The 19,217-nt window shown below is 47.0% G+C and overlaps 1 long non-coding RNA gene across 2 annotated transcripts in view; it reads right to left on the bottom strand.

Annotated features, from left to right (window-relative positions):
* LOC133506576 (uncharacterized) overlaps positions 1–16,034 on the bottom strand; it is an 84,095-nt gene extending 68,061 nt beyond the window's left edge. For both annotated transcript variants that reach the window (XR_009796532.1, XR_009796531.1), the window contains exons 1-2: positions 15,910–16,034; positions 7,377–7,493 (exon numbers count right to left, since the gene is read on the bottom strand). This is a non-coding gene — a long non-coding RNA (uncharacterized LOC133506576). The remainder of the gene's footprint in view (positions 1–7,376; positions 7,494–15,909) is intronic.
* Between the last annotated feature and the right edge of the window lie 3,183 nt (positions 16,035–19,217).

The following is a 19,217-nucleotide window of genomic DNA, read 5'->3' as shown; positions in this document are numbered from 1 at the left end:
CCATCCAATGGCACAATTCACATACGTACTCTCAAAAATGAAATGAAGAAGCCACTGGTTTCTTTTAGGCCGCACACGGAAGTCTCTCTCTCCGCCGCACTCTCTTTTTCATAGTTTACCTTACACCCCCACCCCACCCCACTCTTAAAGACGTACACTCATAATTACAAGTGTAACAGTACTTACGCAGCCCATCCATGTGTTTTATAAAGACAGCGTCCAGCACCGCTGCTTTAGTTAGCAACACAGACTGGGCAACATAGAGTAAAGATGAGGTAGACATGCTGCTCACGTTTACTTTCAATATTAATGGAGAAGGTTAAAAAAGAAATGCTGTTGTTTTGAGATGCAATGACTGTCAGAGTATGTGAATAATGGAAGAAAAAGTGGTTAAACAGGACGAGATTTTCTCTTTTCCGAGTGGGAAAGGTCTGGTCTGAAGCCAAAGTGCAGGATGAGATGGCGCGTCATTTTAAAATTCCACCTTGGCACAGCCTGATCCAGGAACAAAGCACAGACAATACAGAGCACAAAAAAAGCTAATTCTGTATTTTAAACATGGGAGGCAACAAACCATTAACCTTAAAACGTTTTCATCATCATCATTCCCCCCCGGCGGTAGCTCTGCTGTCTGCTTGAAAAATACATCTTGGGGTAAAAAAAATGTCTGTGCACCGCTTATCTTGAGAGCGTAAGGCTTCCCACACAAAGTGCGATGTGATCGCTAAACAATGACAAGCTGGTGACTTACAACCGCACATTGAGCGATTGTATATATCGATGCTGTCAACATAACTGAGAATACAGCATATTGTACTTTCACGACTTTTTTAAACTATATATAGTGGTTAAGGAAGAAGATTTTATTTTATCTTTTAATCTAACTTTTTTTTTTAGCCTGGTTTTAACTGGGGAGGTTGCGGCTTCCTGTTTCTGCGTTCATTTGTACTCATCTGACTCTTGGACGGGCAGGTCATTTTTCTGCGGCCGTGTGGTTCGCGAACGGCGGCTTTTGATTTAAAGATAACGGTTTAATGATTTACGATAAACGTCAGCCCACGTGCATTTAACAGAGAGCGACGGCTCGCGACCGCTTCATTCGACCTTTCTTCTTGATCTGCGTAGGAATGCGCCGAGTGCACTAAAGGTCTGCAACATTTTCTCACAAAGCTTGAGGAACAAACTGCACTAATGGTTGAAGATCTTTTTTTTTTTTTTTTCCATTATTTCAGGCAGCCTCCATCAACAAACTCCCTTTTACACTTAACATTTGGTTTGTTGTTAGAGGGTTGATATTGACCAGACACAAGAACTCAAGATGCATACCGATTACAAAATGGAACTGATAACAAAAGTGAAAGCAAGAGTGGCATATTTTTACATTTTGGCTCACAAAATATTTTAGTTCTGGATGTGTATAGAAAATAGCATGCCCCTTTATAAAGCCTCTCACCTAAATCAACGTCAGTTTTATTTATTTATGCGTGTAACGCTGCATCAAGCTACTAGTTAATCCGTCCGTCCATTTTCTGAGCCGCTTATCCTCACGAGGGTCACGGGACAATTTAGAGTGTCTAATTAATGTTGCATGTTTTTGGGATGTGGGAGGAAACCGGAGTGCCCGGAGAAAACCCACGCAGGCACGGGGGAGAACATGCAAACTCCACACAGGCAAGATTGAACCGGGGACCTCAGAACTGTGAGGCCAACGCTTTCCAGCTGCCCCACTGTGCCTCCGCTACTAGTAAATGTTTTATGACATCAAAATGTCTGGTTTTGTACATCACAGAGGCCTGGTCAAGCAATTAACTTGACAATTATTCATTTCCAGGTGTAATGTTGTCCATGACTCTTCATCCAGCCACCCTTCACTAGCAAGCTTGATCCCGCCTTGAATGGCCCAATAAAGAGCGACCCGTTCCGAAGCAATCAAAGGACGAGCAATAAGTGAAAATCTCGTCGCACGTGAGCAAATATCGTCTCTTCCCATCACCACAAGGGTCGACCTCGCAAACGCCCATCTTCCCTTTCCCCGACCCAATAAAACCAAAAGCTCTGATGTCCGTGCGCCGACCTGCCTCCCTCCTTCCCTTATACATCCCCTTCATCCTATAGCTCCTCCTATCCCACCTCTTCCATCTCTTCCCCTTATCTGCCCTCCCCACTCGTCTTCCTCCTCCTCCGCCCGCCGCCGTGTTCGCGGTGTGATTGCGCGAGAGGGCAAGTCCCGCCGACGGGCCTGCGCAGCGGCGATAACGCCAGGAGCCGAACAATGGCGGCAGAATTGTATCGACTAATGGAAAGGAGTCGGAGGTGCGAGGGGATCGGAGACATAAATCAAGCGCGCCCGCCGCTGACGGGGCTCTTCAGCAGCAATGAGAGAGGCAATACCTCTTGGAGTCAGCGGGCGGGGGGGGGAATATAGCGGCGAGAGGCCCTCCGTACTCTCCCGTTTCTCTCAACTTGAGAAAATAACCTGACAAAGAGGCGGAACGCGCAGAATGATACACATGCACAAAAACACGCCGAGGGATGCACGCGGGCGACATTTGGCAAAGTGTGTCGAAAGACAACCTGCGCCTGAACAATCGAAAAACACTTTGTAAAGGTGCGATGTTAAGTAGACGGGGTGTCAATCTGGAGAGGGATGGATGGCGGAGGGGGGGAGGGCGGGGGCCGCAGCCGGGATGGATGAGCCACATTTTACCTCGATGATGTTCAGCTACTCGCCGCTTAAAGATAATGGACGGAGCCACTTAGCGAGCAGAGCGGAATTAAAGAGCCGCCCTCGTCACCATTCCCACTAAATGCCTTTTGAGTGCCATCTTTCTTTCTTTTTTTTTTGCAAAAGTATTTTCATTTCTTCGACACTTTTGATGCTAGCAAAACTGGGACTGAAAATACAATCATGCCTCACAAGGCCAATCGTGTGCCTCTAATTTGATTAAGAAACCACTGTGCCTGAGGATAATCAACCGACGGACCTTTCCGATGGCGATCTAAAGCTCCGCCCCCTTAGCCATGTCCCACAACCTTACAAAATGAAGTTGATTCTCTATCGCGTATTCCAGATAACGTTGGGGTATGTCTTTTGCCAAATGCGTCAGACTTGTCCAAGAGAGGTCTCAACTATTTCATGCAAGGATATGTAGTACCGTAGTCATCAGATGAAAAAGTTTGACTTGGCTCGTAATCGAACACAGTGCTCTGTCTTAAAAATCTGATGTGATCCAAATAGGCAAATACTCATTTCTCTTGCATGACATCGCACATTTATGTATCGCTAACCCGACTCTTCAGAATAAAACATGACACATTTCATTCAGCAGGCAGTGATACACTAACAAAGTGAAAGTTGTTCTCCTGCAATGTATAAAGCACTGATGATAATTCAATCAAACTCCGAGTAGATACTTTTACCTCACTTACCTTTGAACATACAGCCTCGTATTTGTCGATGTTGTCCACATTTAGTTGGACGTGCGCTCTTCCGCGAGCCTTAATCCATCGTAGACTCTTCGTCAACTGTGTTTTAGTTTTTGGAAAACGAATCAACCAAGCAGGATATCTTTCATCAGAATTGCACGTTCCCCAAGCGCATCTGAGAACCATTTTCTTCGTAACATTAACTTCTCCAAGCGCCAGCTACTGACAACCACCATTGCTAGCAACATGGCGAGATGGGCGTGTCAAACCAGGGGTTAAGACAATGCGGCGATCTGATTGGCTGTTATTGAACAAGTGAATGATAGGACGGAAAGGTCCACTGTAGAAAGAAAGTATGGTTTTGTGAGATACTGGAGCCATAAATTCAGAGAACGTCACAGAAAATGTAATTTCCAGACTTTTTATGTGACGCACTGGCTCAGATGCATACGTGGCTATGAACTGTATTTAAGCTAAATTCTCATTTTTCCATCCCTCCTCTTCTATTTTCAGTCATCCATGTCATTGACATTCTCAGGTTCCCGAAGCAATCGCAACTGCACCGTTTCTGTTCTCCGCTCTGATCTTAAACACAAATATTCCCGGACTTTATCACGGTACCTCGTTTCCCCGCAGCATTTCCGCCGTCCTGAGCAATTCTATTTACACGGGCCCGTTTTGTTCAGGTGGCGCCAGATTAGACAGGCCGCATCGGGCTCAAATCTTCATTAATCATCAACTTTCTGCATGCGCGCCCGCCGCCGACACAGATAAGCGCCGGCTGTGAAGCTGGAAAAGACAAAGATGGCGAGAGATGCCAAGAAAAAAAAAAAAAAAAAAAAGAGGGGGAGATCAAAGACTTGTTAAAAAATAATAAGCTGCTACGGAGCCAGGAGGGGCAGAGGCCTTGGCGAGATGGGCATCGCTGATTGAATTAGAAGATCGTTAATCAGCCCTTGACCACAACTACTCCCCCGTCGTGTCTCTTGTTCGCCGCTGACCGCTCGAGTTCTTTGCCATGGGAGGAAGCCCCTGCCAAAGGGTCATGGGTCAGGGGTGAGAGTTAACAAGAGAAAGTGCCGACACGAGAGGATTTCAAGATCATGCTGGAATTTTTTTTTTTTTTTTTTTAAAAAGAGCAATTCGGCCTGCTGCCTCCTTGACCGCTGAGCGAAATGAGAGGCCACGCGACTTTCTGACGAGAAAGATGAAGCGCTTTTGAGAGCAGAGCGGCGATTATGCCGAGGTCATTAAAACTGCGCGTCGCGTCACGGCCGCCGGATGGACGGGAACCACCCGCCTGCGGATCGGCCTCGCGGAGGTAGAAGTGTTTTCTCGAGCCGATCAATGAGTCCATCGGCTGAGCAATCCATCGATTTGCCACGCGTTATAAATTAGCCGAGGTCGGGAAATCTCTTCTTAAAACAACTCTGATTGGCTCATTGATCTCACGTGATCACAACAATGGCGGCCATAGTACTGAATGTAACTTCATATAGTCCGTGTGCGTGCGTGAAAGCGAGATGATGAACTTGCTTTATCTTCCTTCCTCAATAAATGACTGCGGGTCCGCATGAGACCTTGACCTGGTTCTGACCCGGTCCACTATTTGAAGGTAGCCGCTGTAAATTGTGTGTGAATAGATGCTTGTCTAGAGAACGAATGGATGGATGGATGGATCATACCAACAAACCGATCTTTAGTGTCAATTGTAACTCGCTTCACCGGTATTTTCATCTTGGGTCTCAAAGATTTGAGTCTTCTGGCCCCTCCTCAAGGAGAGCGACGAGTAAATTGAACAGGAATACTTGATAGATTTGACAGCGTTTGCCTCGCTCCTCCGTCGGCCTTTCCTTCCCTCCTACGTCCCCTCGCTCGCCCCGTCTTGGGTGGGTGGTGGTGGTGGTGGTGGGGGGGGGACTAATAGGATCCCTGAGCTACCTGACCCCCCCACCCCCCTGTTTGAAAAGGGCCGATGCACAAAGTAAGGCAGAAGTGAGGCACTTGAAAAAAAATGGATGAAAGTGGAAAAAAACAGGGAGGAGTATGAGAAAAGAACGAGAGGAAGATGAGGAGTGTGTTGGTGGAGGGAGGGGAAGGAGGGGGGGGGCAAGCGCCTATCGATGTGTGAACGACGTAATTGAAAATGTCAAAAGATGTAAGGAACGAGGGGGATGAACTGAACGCAGCGGTGGAGGTAGAGTACAGACGTCCTCTCCGCTATATCCCCCTGGCTGAGCGGTGTCAGTAAGATGCTGCCTTCAAACGGAACCCTCGCAACCAACCGAAAACCGCAAATGCAAGCGTTCACCGCACCGCCGCGCGCTCAAAAGGACACGTCGGAGTTTCTCGGCGTACCTGCGGTTGGATCGCAGACATTTGCATTTCCATTGAACGGTTCTTGGTGATCACATTCCCGCAAACTGTGAAAACCAAGAACAAGATGCGATAACAAGCAACGACGACAACGTTGGCTTTTGAACGTGAGAAAGTGGAGACTGAGGGCAGCAAAACGGAGACTGTGGAGGATGATATTTTCGTGCGTTAGCACTTCTCGTACTTTTATTATCAAGCCAGTCAGTGTGCTCGGAGTTCCCGCAGACTCCCTTCGAAACAGCTTCTGGATTTTCCTCACGGATGAACAATCGCAACAACGCCGCAGCAGTGAACCGGAACCAGCTCAACCCTCCTGGCCTCGATTTTCGGGTGAATGGTTTTCTCCTTCAAAAAAAGCACCAGAAATAAACAAGATGCTGCGAAAACCGAGCCGCGCTCAATGCATCGTCGCTCAGAACAACAACGTGAGAGTACGAAAGATGAGAAACTGAGAAAAGGGAAAAGCGGGGAAGGCATCGGTCAGGATGGTAACAATGCAGAGAACGACAGACGAGGAACTGCGAGAACTTAGCTGCCTTGAACGTATCAGCCAGAACCAAAACCATAGACGACAAGAAGGATCTCCCCAGTACCTTTTTGGTATTTGGCTGTTGCACACTGTAAAATAAAATAACTTGGATACAAATGAATCTTAGCGGGACGGTGGATCAGTTGGTAAAGCCTCACAGTTCTGAGGACCCGGGTTCGATCCCGGACCCAACTGTGTGGAGTTTGCATGTTCTCCCCGTACCTGCGTGGGTTTCCTCCGGGCACTCCGGTTTCCTCGCACATCCCAAAAACATGCTACATTAATTGGACACTCTAAATTGCCCCTCGGGGGCACTCGAGCGGAAAAGATTTGAGTTTTTTCAGTTGCCCCGCCGAGTGAGACCGGTGGAATATATGTGCTGAGGAAGTGACTTTTACCGGTCTGGCCTTGTTAGCGCTCCCCTAGCGTGTTACTGCCGTGTCTCAGTGATTTTTACTGGTATGTTGTTGTTGTTTTTTTTTTTAACTGGCCCTGTTAACGCGGTGCTAGCGTTAGCGTGACACTAGCATTAGCATTAAACTCTGTGATTATGCTCTGTGATTGGGCTTGTGAGCGTGAGTCTAGTTGTTTGTCTCAATGTGTCCTGCGATTGGCTGGCAACCAGTTCAGGGGTGTACCCCGCCTCCTGCCCCGTTGACAGTTGGGATAGGCTCCGGCACTTGACCCTCGTGAGGATAAGCGGCTGAGAAAATGGATGGATGGACGAATGAATGTGAAACACCAGTACACCAAACACCCGAGTTGGTGTTGTATTACATAATTTCGTCAACCTCTTGACAAAAGTATTCCTTTGTCTCGATCCAAAAAGAAGAAGAAAAAAATTGAAATTGTGAGTTTTTTTATGCAGATGCAAAAAAAAAAAATCAATTAAAATAAAAATGTTTTAAAATGTATCCTGGTGTGCACCTGAAGAGAATCTGAGCAGCCAGGCTGCCCGGGAGCGAGATTGTCTCGGTTTGGCTTTTCCAGCAGGACTGCCGGATCAGCACTTGACCTGAATGTCAGCGTTGTCATTTATCCTCACCTCCATTTAACTTGCCCTTTACTCTCCTCCTCTTCTTCCTGACGTATCCTCGCCTCTCCTCATCTTTTCTTCTCATCTTCCGAGATGAAGAAGAGGAGACTCATCACCCGCTTTGCCCTGGAGATGAAACAAGCGCAGCATGTCATTCGGCACATCTTCCTGCCATCTGCATTATTTCATCTTAACGACGGCGTGACGTGGAGGAAACCGTCTTTGTACTTGGACAATTTCGGCTCCACTCATTGTCGAATACGGCGTAATGTATGTAAAAAAAAAAATAAACTTTATGTTGTCTGTAGGAGACCTTAGGACAGTATTAATATGCAGAGAAACTGGATACAGGATAAGAAGTAACAGAAGCTCACCGGCTCAATTTATGCCGTCAAAATATTGAACGTGAAACATTCATCGGCTTCTGGAGGTGAGGTCCAAACGGGCTTTACTTTACTGGACCGTTAAGAGCAGATTACTTGTGGAGAAAAATTAAGCTGTCATCCATGCATCCATTCTCTTTTCCCGCTTATCCTCACATGGGTCGTGAGAAACGCTGGAGCCTATCCCAGGTGTCAACGGGAAAGAGGCGGGGTACACCCTGAACTGGTTGCCAGCCAATCGCAGGGCAGCCACACTCACAATCACACCTCGGGACAATTTATAGTCTCCAATTAATGCATATTTTTGGGGTTATGGGAGGAAACCCACGCAGGCACGGGGAGAACATGCAAACTCCACACAGTTGGGTCCGGGATCGAACCCGGGTCCTCAGAACTGTGAGGCCAACGGTTTTACCTTGCTGCCGGAAAAATTCATTTGAATTCAAATTTGAAATTGTGTCAAATCATCATTACTCTAAAACACAGGTGCCAAAGTCAAGGCCCGGGGGCAAGACCCAGCCCGCCACGGCATTTTATGCCGCCCGCGAAGGTAAATTACGTGTCAGCTTCCAGGATTCTTGTGCAATTTGTACCTACATTTCAATTCATAAATATATATGATATTATAAGCATTTTGTGTTCCAAAACATGAACAATAGTTGAAAAACCCCATACCCTTGATTTCTGATTCCAAAACAAGTTCATACATTTTGTGTGTAAATATGATTTTTGGATTTAGGATTTTTACGATTTCACCCGGAGAAAAGCCACGCAGGGTCAGGGAGAACATGCAAACTCCACACAGGCGAGGCCGGGATCGAACCGGGGTCCTCAGAACTGTGAGGCCGACGCTTTACCACCTTTTTTCCCCCGCCAGGCAAATGATGATCATAGAAAAAAAAAAAGATTTTGAAGTGCACGTAAGTAACGTTTCTGGCCGTGAGCGCTCTTCAGTGTCATGTGAAAGCGAAGTCTGGCACACTGGCAATGAACGGGAAGGCCAAAAACAAAAACCGTTACCATGAATTCAAAAGCTTTCGAGTAGGCCGTGTTCTTTCCTGGCCGCTTCTCGTCGCCGAAATGGGAGGACGTCGGGCAAAACCCACGACGCCAACGGCGAGCCGCTCGCCGCTATTTATCTTTGCGATTCGCTGGCCTCGCATGGCGAGGAGTTTGTTTTTCCATTTGTGCGGATAAACAAGGGAGGGGGGAAAAAGGGCAGGCGGGTGCCGAGCGGCGTACACGCTGGAGGCCGACGTGGGGGGAAAAATGGGGGGGGGGGGGCTGATGAAAAGTGAAAATGACCTGCGGCGCTGCCCAAACGACGCCGCCGTGCACCTAAAAGTGTTCACATTTCTTTTCTCTGCATTTTTCTTTGTCCTTCAAAGCTGTAACGCGCCCCCCCCCCCCCCCCCCCGTACGCCGACAACCTTTTTCTAAATTACCCAAGAACAGAGGTGGCTGCCTGCCTGGCACATGACATTGATTTCCATCAGCGCTTGGAAATAACCTCCGAGCTGTTGCCAGGGCAACCGGCATCTACCTCTTTGCATTTTTGCATATTGCCTGAGAGAGCTTTCGCGTTTTTGTTTTTTTTTTCTGCCCATCGGCCGCAGCTTACAGAGAGATGGGGGATGACAAATGCGCTCATGTAGAAGATGCAATGAGGGGAGGGGGCTGGGGGGGGGGGGGGTCAGCGTGAGTCTGGCGGAGGAGGCGAGCAGCACGACGGCCGGGTGGGTGCGGAGAGATGGATGGCGATGCCAGGCGAGAGCAAGCGGGACCGTGGCACGTACAGCACGCGTGTGTGCTTACGGGGGCGGGAGCTATTAACGCCCCCCCCCCCCGGAGGCCGGCGGGGGAAGCCGTCGGGGGGTGGGTGGGGGGCACGATGGGTAACAATATGTAGCACAGCATAATATTGAAGACTATTTTTGACAAGATCTCAAATGCCCTTTCCCAGTTGAAATGAATGGTAATGACAACAATCTGTTCCAGTGCCGCCCCCTGCCTACAAAAACTAAAATTTGATATGTTTTTTTTTATAAGGACAATTGCATCCATCCATTTTTTTTGCCGCTTATCCTCACAAGGGTCGCGGGGAGTGCTGGAGCCTATGCCAGTTGTCAACAGGCAGGAGGCGGGGTACACCCTGGACTGGTTGCCAGGCAATCACAGTGCACATTGAGACAAACATCCGCACTCACAATCAGACCTAGGGACAATTTAGAGTGTCTGATTAATATTTCATGTTTTTGGGATGGAGGAGGAAACCGGAGTGCCCACCCGGAGAAAACCCACGCAGGCACGGGGAGAACATCCAAACTGAACACAGGCGGGGCCGGGATCAAACCCGGGTCCTCGGAACTGTGAGGCCAACGTTTTACCAGCTGATACACTGTGCCGCCAAGGACAATTGCAGGGTGCCATTAATTAAAATAAAAAAAATTAATACAATAGATACAAAGTAAATTATTTGACCGTTCCTGCATCATATTTAAGTCAATTGATTGTGTTGCCCCTTCTTGTCTGCTCACTTTGGCCACTGGGGGCAGTATAATCAATCATTCGCTGCCCCATCTTGGGAATTTTTTTTTTTTTTAAATCCCCATTTTGGTGATATTTGGAATAGCAATGAAAAGAACAACTTTTGGAGTTTTTCAAGGTCCACAGCTCAGGAGGCTCTATGAGCAACGTCGGCGTTCTACGCACTGAAATCTCCAACTGAGCTCGAGAGTCGACATCACCAGCAGGAGGTCGATTGCGTCGACGGCAAGAGGCAACTTGGCGCGGGTGCCCGCCAGGTTGGAGCGCTCCAACCTGGGTACGGGTGACACTCTTTGTCGGAGACCACTTTGGAAATCGGGGAGTTCAAGAATTGGAAAAAAAAAAAAAAAAAAAAAAATTGTAATAATAACAATAATTCATCCGAATGCGAAAGGAAAGGCACTAACTATCCACGTGTAGCAAAAAGGGGGCCACTTTTGGAGGATTGTGGCTTCATACGCAACCAAAAACAGATCTGCACTGAGTGGAGGACGACATCAAGAGGAGTTGAATATACGGCACGAGCCCTTATCTGTGGTTTTAAATTATATTTAATAATATGATTAAGCAGGTAAAATGCTTCTAATGAGACCAGGGATGAAACCGAAAGAACAGGATCCCGGATACAAGCGGGCGAAATGAGTTTCCCCTCAAGATAGGATGAGAAGCTCGGTCTCAAGCCGCTGCTCCTCCGCATCGAGAGGAGCCAGATGAGGCGGCCGGGGCATCCGATCCGGATGCCTCCCGGACGCCTCTCCGGTGAGGTGTTCCGGGGACGTCCCACCGGAAAGGGACCCCGAGGACAACCCAGGTAACGCTGGAGAGACTGTGTCTCTCGGCCGGCTCGGGAACGCTTCGGGAAGAGCTGGAAGAAGTGGCTGGGGAAAGGGAAGTCTGGGTATCCGTGCTGAAGCTACTTCCCTAGCGACCCGACCCGGAAAAGCGGTAGATAATGGATGGATGGGTGGATGGTTGGGCTAAAACTCGGGAAGAAATTGAAGAACGAAAAGGGTTGTGTACTATATTTAACAGACATATTTATACATGCAAACACACATATCAGTCGTATAATATTCATTTTTTTAAAGATGAATGTTAATGAGCTAATTCCATGGTTGAATATTTTTTTTCAAGTTTATCAACGTCGTGAAGAGAGACGGCGAGAGATTTCAAAATGTCCTTTTTACCGTTTCTAAATGACACAAGTTCACTTGTTTTATTTCAAATTTGAATTATGTCGATGCGAAATCCTGATGACAAAAAAAAAATATTTTGTAGAGGCGGCGAGGGAACGCGAGATATTCCGAGCTGCGTTCGGCATCCCCGTCACCGCCATGGCTTCTCTTGCGCATCCTGGTATCGACACTCGAGTTCAAGTGCAGTCGGGGAGAAAATGAATTTCACGATTATATTATTGCCTCTCGCTTTAGAGTGCCTTGAGAATAATCCCACACATCAGCGTTTTTAATCAAACGGGGGGGCCGCGGCGCGTTAAAGGTCCACGGACACCAAAAGCATGATTTTTTTTTTTTTTTTAGTACGGTTTTAATTTTTTAAGCCGAATGGACCCGTCCATTTTTTCACCACACAACATGATTTTGACATATATGGCTTTGAAAATCCTCTTGAGGGATTTGCTTTGGAGAAGAAGCAGGAAGTGACATGATCAGCAGACGCCCACTCAGGCAGTCTCGTGTGTTTCTACCAGTTTTTACCTCAGGGAAGGTATGTCTTTGTTCCTTGGTGTTAGCCAAAATGCTGGCCCGTTGCATTGCTGGGAATTGTTCGAACACTCGGTGGGATGGATTCAATCTTCACACGTTTCCAAAAGGCCCGGTTCGTCGTGAAAAATGGATTGCACGGGTGCAAAGGACGAGAGCTTCGTGGGTTCCAAATGACAGGCAGGTGTGTATACAGCTACTAAAATAAAAAAAAGAATAGTTGGGGTGGGGGATGTAATCCAGTCAGCCGGTCACTCGCTCGCAAGGGAAGTCGGGGAGTCTGTTGTTAGTTAGAAGTGATCCGCATATCATCTAAATAAACGATAGAGTAACACTGCCACTCGATTGTGAGACGTTCGCTTCTTCGAAAACAGCTTCCGTGTCAGAAGGAGGCGTCGGAAATGTCAGAAAATCTCTGTTGTCCGTCTCCCACAGCAGGTGCCACTGTGCGTTTTCAACGGCGAATGTCCCGGTTTGACGTCTGCTGATGACGTTGCGGGCAATATGGCCGCCACTGGGATGTCGAGTGAGACTTCCGCAACTTTGCGCATGGATGACGAGCTCTCTGCTCATATTTATTTTTTCGTGTGCGAATAATGTTATATGCTGTGTCGTTATCCAAGCCGCTTATCCTCACAAGGGTCGCTGGAAAGCTGGAGCCTATCCCAGCTAGCTTCGGGCGAAAAGCGGACCACACCCTGAACTGGTGGCCAGTCAGTCGCAGGGCAGATAGACACAATCCCTGAGCGGGAATCGATCCCACGCTGCCCGCACCAAAGGCAGGCGTGTGTACCACAACAATACATCACAATACAATATCTATTTCAGAATGTTTGTAGGCACATAACTTGGGCTTTAAAGACGAGTAAAAATGGCCGACGTGCAGCGCCATCTCGAAGACGAAAGGGCGGCCGTTGGCGACACGCTGGCGGAACAAAATCTGCACTCGCGCATTTCCCTCTTCCGCCAAACCGCGGACGGACGCGCGTTACAGGGCGGCAAATAGACACCCTGGAAGCCCGCCGTCACGTCATCAAAACCGCCTGGCGGCCAAATTCAGAAGCATACAAGATGAAGGGGAAAAGAGCGCGAAACGCCGGAAAATATCAGAGGGTATTTTTATGCATTCGAGGGACGAAAGATGGATGGACGTCACGGCTGCGCATCAATCTCGTGCCGCATTTCCCGCTGGCTTCGAATGTCCTGATATGTCGAGGAGAGCCCACAGCAAACAAAATTGATCATTACAAAATTCATGAGGTCCAGAAATCCTACATCAGGTCTTTTTCACCCAGAGGGCAAAACTATTACTTTTTTATATATATATATATATTGTAAATATAAAACCTTCCTCCATCTCCTGCTACAAATCTACACACGGTGACTAAGACGCGGCAAAAGGGCACATTTGCATAGCGTCTATAGGGTAGAAAATCTGATCATATAAATGTAAATAAGGTGAGCTTTGCGTACATTTTGATGGAGAAAACAGCGATTTGATAACACGTCGAGAAGGTGCACGGCAGGAGACGCGAGTGCGGGGGGGGGGGCAGGTGTCCTAGGTCCTTGTGGATCACGTCACGACTAAATTTTGTTTATTTGGACACGTACGCTAGGAGGCGGAGAGGCTGCCGCTGCTGTGGGCGAACACCAGGGGGCGGTAGTGCAGCACAAGCAACACACCAGTGTACACGAAATATTTTGTTCACTTGGACATGATTGCAGATTGCAGTTTAACACTTGAAATGTTACTTGAGACGCTGTCGAGTCACTCGCAAATCGTTTTCTGGCTAAAGAAGTGCAAAATCATTTCAGAACAATTTCAAAACAATGATGGCGAAAGAACATTCAGTGCCCCAATTTAATCTACTTTTAAAAATGAGAAGAATATTTCATGTAGGAAGTACATATGTAGATTCGTGGGAGTTTCTGATCAGCACTTTGTGCATGATGATGAAGTGGTGCCTTGGTGTGTGAAAATATACTGTCAACCAATACTAGTGTTTGTGTGTGAAGCGATGCCTCAGTTCTCGACCACAATCCGTTCCAGAAAACGGTTCAAGAAATGATTTGTTCGAAAACCAAATTGATTTTTCCCAACACAATGAATGGAAAAAGAAATAATGCGTTCTAAGGCTAAAAAATTTGGCTTTTTATAGCATTTTTCAAGCAGTTTTTTTTAAGCTGGTAGTAAACTGCATAGTAGAAATACATGTATAGTTTAAATACTTTATATAATAAAATGGGAAATATTTACTTTTTGCTTAAAATGTATGTTTTAGGAGTAGAGTACGCTAGGCTGGGAGCGCATTGCTATATGTATAGCGACTCAGCCCCCAGCCTTGAAAACTTTTTTTATAAACAAAAATGCAGAATAACTTGAAACAAGCAACTTGCTTTCTTTGGAGCCATGATTGGGGGATAATACGGTAGTCCCCGATAAGAAGAAGAAAAACAAGATTCACTACCGGAACACGTCTGGGTACACAGGCTGCGTTATACAGAATAACAAAAGTGGGCTGCTTGCCCCACGCGCGTTGTGTTATTTCTGGGTTTTTTCGGCGCCCTGGAAATTCACAACAAAGCACGTTGTGGGTCAACTGGTCTGGCCGCACCCATTGTGTTATTTCCGGGTCTTGTCGGGGCGCTCGAGTACCGATTTTCGTTCGAAAACAGAAGCAAAAAAAAAAATCTCCAAATTTTCGTTCCAAAAAACGATTTGTTCGAAAACGGGGACATTCGAGAACCGAGGCTCTCGAGCTCCGTCCCAGTTTCCTTTGGTGACAAAAATTCTTTCCCCGCTGACACACCCTTGACACACAGGAAATGCTAGAAATGAAGTTTTGCATCATGATATTTATGTTTCCTTATCTTGTCAACAAATAATTTGAGCATGTTTGACATTTTTTGTTTTCTTATGCCCTAATTTAGAGGCCTCAATGTGGAATCTAAAATTTGGGAGGAACCCATAATACAGGTCATGTATTTTGAACGGAAAAAAATACGGCATTTGCACTTTAAATTCAAATCTTTTTTTTCCCCCCCCAGACCGAGCAGTTTTTACCACTCGTTTTCTTCTTTTGCATGAGCAGAATCATTCTGGAATTTTTTTTCCCCTTGTATTATATGGGGGAGCGGGTTGTACTTTGGAAATCCTCCTGCAGGCCAGATTTGTACCCGTATCAGGTGGTTTTTGGACTGAGAGTGTAGCTATGGAAGTAGATTAGTGACACCAGGATTTGAATTTGAAATATGAAGTGATCCCATTTTCAATCGTTGCATTTCAGTGTAACTTTTCAATGTTAACAATTCGCTGTCTGAAAAATTCACCTTCTGTGCCACCATGCGGGGTTACTTCAGGTCAGAACCGAACAGCCAGCCAATCGCAGTTACGCTTTCTTAGTGCGTGACGTCACGTGACAAAGAAAGCGGAACTGCGATTGGCTGGCTGTTCTGCCCCGTGGCACAGACGGTGAATTTTAGACCGCGAATTGGAGCAACTATTGAAAATGTGATCATTTGACATTTCAAATTCAAATCCTGGTGGCACTAATCTACTTCCAAAGTAGCGCTTCTCTACAGAAGGAGCAAAGTGATGGGAATTGAGTTCACTACGCGATGATGTCTTTATATAAATTGCAGCAAAACAAGAACACATTTTGTTTCTACAGTGTCACATGTGAAACGCGTTAATTTCACACATTTACAATTCCAATAAAGTGCATTTCAATTGTGCGACTGCCACAAGCAAGGCATCAATAAACTTGCTTCATCCAACTCCAGGGCGACTATCAACATCGATAAATTCCTCAAAAGAACGCCTGTGGCACAAAAATTAAAGCTTGGCAGATCATGAGCAATATTCAACATATCTCGTCTGCAGTTGCTCACCTGCAGAAGTGACGAGAATCGAGCTCACCGCGTGGTGTTTCTCTCTTCCGGACGCAAAGTGGACGGGACGGAGGAACACTTGCGGGCGCTCTGTCAAGGACGGAGGCAGCATCAATCGATTACCGAGCCGTCAGTCACGCCAATCGAGCTCCGATTCGCCGATTAAAGAGAAACGCGACTCTTTTCCACTTCTATGGCGGAACAGAAAATAATCATAATCATAATAATAAAGATCATCAAAAAGAAAAAAGGTACTTTTCAATACTTTAGCCTCATAGAAAGCGAAGCAAAGCAACGCAAATTTATTTGTATCGCGCATTTCATACACGAGGTAACTCAATGTGCTTTACATGATGAAAGGCATTTGAAAACAAAGAGGTAAAACATTTAAAACGGGAATAAAAACAACAAAAAAATTACAAACTATATATATAATATATATATATATATATATATATATATATATATATATATATATATATATATATATATATATATAAAGACAGTTAAAACGCATACCGTGCAAGTAATAAAATAAATAAAAGTGGATATATTCTTAAAAGCATGAGAAAAAAAAGAAGAGTTTTCAACCTGGATTTAAAAAGAAAAGATGAAGGGGGAAAAAAACATCTTAACACAAAGAAACATATTGTAATTTCACGACGCGAGGCGCATGTTTGACGCACGACTAGACGAGATGGAATCAGATGGTCTCTTCAGTTCCTAGCATTTGACTTTTTAACAACATTTTAAAATCCATTCGTAACGTGAGAGGAAAACAGAATAGAAATATACGCAACTGACTTTACGCCTTTCATCAGCATGTGTGAGCAAAATTATTAAATTATATATATATATATTTTTTTTTTCACAAAATAACAACAACTGGCATTTTGTACAGTTTCTTTTCATCCATCCACACCCACTTTCTTTTGCCGATTATCCTCATGAGGGTGGTGGAGAGTGCTGGAGCCTATACCAGGTGTCAACGGGCAGGAGGCGGGGTACACCCTGAACTGGTCGCCAGCCAATCGCAGGGCAGCCACACTCAGTTTTATTCATTTAGTTATTTATTTATTGGGACAAAGGAAGTCGGAGAAATGCATCAACCGCCTTATCGGGCTGGTGCGGCGCATTTGGCTGACCAACGAGGATGCGATTGTGACTCAGGAAAGTTGGTAGGTCAGGTGAGAAGATGCAAGACAAGCGTTGCGTGAGCCCGCCTTTTTGGGCGCACGCTGTGCTACCGAAAGCACAATCCTCGGAGCTGGATGCGCACCGCCGGCTCAAATCAGATTATTGTCCCCACCTATCGCGCCACCGAATGCGATCTTTTGATCCGTGCCCGAGCAAAGCCTCCAAACGATTACGCCGCTCTCAGGAAAAACGTCCAACGCGATCGGAATCGCATCCAAGGGCACACTCGGATGTTTCCCGCAGAAGAGCGAAATGCCATTCACGTCGTGGTGACCTCGGGAGAGGGTTTTCTTCGCGGAGCGACTGTGAGGAAGATGCCAACCCGGTCAATGGGGTGTGAAACTGCTTCTTTTTATTGCCGTGGCATTCAATCAGTTCCTCTTGGCTGTACGTCCTTGGTAGCGAGGGGGGAGGGGGGTCGGGTGGGTCCATTACGACGGTCCTGCACCTGGCCGGTCTCCCTCCTCGCTTCCATTCCCGCATAAATACAATCAAGGCTTGTCAAGAAAGCCAGAAGCGCTCACGGCTCTGATTGGTTCTGCAGAGAACGAAAGAGCGTCGCTACATCCTGCCGACTCCTTTTAATTCCACCCCAAGATGGCAGTAAATCATTAAAGAGGTGATTCATAAAAAGTGGCAAAAAAGTGCAAATATCACCCCGTTCATATTGTTTTTCCATGGGAGGGCGTCAATTCAATTACTTGCGTATTTTTCTCGTTATCGGTGTCAGGCCTCAATTTCTTTACACTATCCCCGATGACTGTGTTAGCTTGTCAGACCTGTGGTTAGACCTGGTCCGTCGCGTCCGACCGCGGCGTCTGAAAATCTACGACTTCTCTCATTGGCAAACGGACATAGACTAGTTCGACGGCACCAACGGACAGCTAGACGACCAACAATACAAGCGCGGACTTACTGAACTCCGCACATCGGCCGTCACCAACGCCAGGCTGGCCTACAAGGCTAACATCGTCCTTGGAGGCTACCCGCCTCCAATTCACGACGACGAATGGTCTTTGCCTCGGGAAGCGCGCTCCATCGTTGCCCAACTGCGCTTGGGCTTCTGTCGCCTCCCGAACAGCTACAAACACCGCCCGACATCTGCCCAGACTGTGGCACCGGGCCATACGGCACGCAGCACCTCTTCAACTGCCTGGCGCACCCTACTATGCTCACGGCAGAAGATCTATGGCAGCGACCGACTGAGGCGGCCGCTTTCCTACGGCTATAACGCTTTCGCACGATTGTCTACGTCAACGCAGCAACACTGTCACGCTGGCTATCACAACACAACTGTGTTAGCTAGCTAGCCAAACGGAAGCACAACGGTGTTTTTCATCGCGTCACAGAGTACCACAGGCAGCCTGGCCCGTCAGTTACGGGCCCGCCGACCCGCCCCCAAGGCTGACGCGAGGCCATACATCATCGTCGACCGCTGCTCGCCGTTAAAAGCCGATGCCAGTGCGAGGGCTAACTGATGTTAGCTGACACTTGGCACCATGGGACCGGAGTACTGTTTCCATAAAGATTATGATGTGTGGTTTTATCACATATTACGTCACAGCGATGGCAGACAATACAGTACACACGGTCTACGAAAAGCCCGGTCGTTTATTTTGTTGCGGAATATGCCCGGTTTTATCTGTAACTTGCGCCGCAGCCAGACAGACGCAGGGTCGAGGGCTGGTGCAGACAGTACCAGGGCTCTCGCCACCGTGACTGAATCACCATCCAGATGGTGAACCGTCTGCACGTAATCCCACCGGGTCATCCGGCGCGCTGTCTGGCCGCCCCGGCGGCTCATTGGCTGTCTGATCGGGCAAAAAAATCTGCCCGGTAACGACGGCACGAGTGAACCAGTAAAGCGTTTACTGTCACCGAAGGCATCTTTTCTTTGCTAACGTATGTCCACGATCCCTTTCAATGTTATTCTAAAAGAACCACCAAGACACGTCACTTTTTTTTTTTTTTTAAAAGAACACTTTCCGGCTTTGTTCCGACGTTCGTCATTAAAAAATACGATTCAGCGGAGACTCGTAAACTACCTGCTGTTAGATTTGGCAGGAAGGTCGACATCTTTGTTTCATTTTGTATGAGCGCGGCCGCCTCCC

This window comes from Syngnathoides biaculeatus, chromosome 9 (assembly GCF_019802595.1).
Source record: "Syngnathoides biaculeatus isolate LvHL_M chromosome 9, ASM1980259v1, whole genome shotgun sequence".
Lineage (NCBI taxonomy): Eukaryota > Metazoa > Chordata > Actinopteri > Syngnathiformes > Syngnathidae > Syngnathoides > Syngnathoides biaculeatus.
Note: the sequence above shows the minus strand (reverse complement) of the source record. Positions and strands in the feature narration are given on the sequence as shown.